Source organism: Mesoplodon bidens (assembly GCF_964165515.1).
Source record: "Mesoplodon bidens genome assembly, chromosome: 15".
Classification (NCBI taxonomy): domain Eukaryota; kingdom Metazoa; phylum Chordata; class Mammalia; order Artiodactyla; family Ziphiidae; genus Mesoplodon; species Mesoplodon bidens.
Window position 1 is genome coordinate 37,112,596 of NC_138171.1, and position 1,528 is coordinate 37,114,123.

Consider the following 1,528-nt stretch of genomic DNA (forward strand, 5'->3'; position numbering starts at 1 on the left):
CATCTGCTGACTGGGCAGAGTATGTATACTTTCAGTGTGCTGAGCGGGAGAAAAACACGGCAAATGTCTTTCCTTATATGGGATGGGAAAGAGGGCATGCTGCTTGGGAGGGCTCTGGGACATTGCAATGGTCACATTGTGACAGAGTGATAGGAGTCCTGTAAATCTTTGTTCCAGCAATATTGGCCCCTTGAGTTTATCTTGTTCTTTGTCCTTGGAGCACACCACATCGGGTGTAGGGTGGGGAGGGAGGAGAGGAGAGACAGGCTGGCTCTAGGTGTAGTTCACACAGTAGGGAATAGACAGAAGCCGAGCAGTGGGGAGAAATGCCCATTTTGTGGACGAGGCCCAGGTAGACTGTGATCTGCCCCAATTCTGCCCAAATTCTCAGAAAGTTAATGGTCTTCAGGACCCTACAGCACATCAAATTCAGCCTTCACAGCACCCCTTGTCTGCTCACCTTGGTGACGGGACCACACCATCTTCCAAGGCAGCCGATTCATCCTCAACTGGGCCTCCCTGGCCACTGTACCAGTCCATGCAGCTCCCAGAGCAGGCTCCGCGGTGGGCAACATGACCTTCGTTTTGCAGTTGAGTGACTTGAACTGGGAGGCCAAGGTCACACAGTGAAGCCGGCCTCCTGACGACCATGCCGGTGCCCCCCACACCGGAGAGCAGGCAGCACCCCTGTGGTCCCTCCCTCTCCAGAGCTCAGCCCCGCCTGGTCAGCCCCTCCTCCACCTCTCCCAACAGAAGACACACACACACACACACACACACACACTCTCTCTCTCTCTCTCTCTCTCTCTCCCTCTCTCTTCCAGCACCAAGTTCTGCTGCAGAAGGGGCAGACACCCTGGGATACCTTTCTGGTTCTCCCTGTCCTGTACTAGAAGCTGGCCCTTTGCCTTCCACAGGCTTGCGAGGAACCTTCTGGACTTCTCCCCAGGACTTTTCCTTTTGTCTCTCTGTGTCCCCATCGGGGCGCAGCCCTATCCACTCTAAGGGGGCGCACAGCTAGGCTCTCACTGCAGAGGAGGGGTGAGACCAGGAGGGGCCAGCGGACCCTCAAGAGAGGCTCAGCAGGCTGGGCACCAGCCAGGAATTGTGTCCCCAGCTGATGACGACACTCCCAGCGCCGCCACGTTGCAGCCGAGCGGAACTTGGCCGTACCCAGCGGGCTGGCACGGAGGTTAGAACCCAGAGCTTTGGCATCTGTCTCCTGGGTTCAATCCTCACTTCTTAATTGTATGACTTGTGATGATTGATTTTACTTCTCCGCGTGTCGGTTTTGCTATATGACAACAGCAATGAGAGTCATTCCAACCTCACAGGATCGTTGCAATGATTAAATGAGTTACTACATTTATCCAGCAAATATTTGCTGAGTGCCTGCCGTGTGCCAGGACTGGCAGAACAAGAACAGTTCTGGGCACAGGGGATAACGTTGTGAATGAAACCAAGGCTCTGATCTCATGGATTTTTTTTTTTTTGGCTATGTTGCACGGCTTACGGGATCTTAGTTCCC